Source organism: Cariama cristata, unplaced genomic scaffold (assembly GCF_000690535.1).
Source record: "Cariama cristata isolate BGI_N322 unplaced genomic scaffold, ASM69053v1 scaffold22179, whole genome shotgun sequence".
NCBI classification, from domain to species: domain Eukaryota; kingdom Metazoa; phylum Chordata; class Aves; order Cariamiformes; family Cariamidae; genus Cariama; species Cariama cristata.
Window position 1 is genome coordinate 6,756 of NW_009634392.1, and position 221 is coordinate 6,976.

Here is a 221-nt window from a genome sequence, read left to right on the forward strand (position 1 = left end):
GAGATCCATGGAAAACATGAAAACCCCCACGTTCCCCTGGACAGAGGTGGGCAAAGCTGGTCTCGGTGGGCTGGCAGAGGGAGGGCAGAGCTCCTGCCTGCGGGACCGCCCAGCATCACGGCCCCGTGTCACCCCGGGAGTCCTGCCCGCCTGCATCCTCCCCGTGCCGCGGGCTGTGCCCATGCCTGTGACCGTGCCCACGACCTTGCCCATGTCTCATC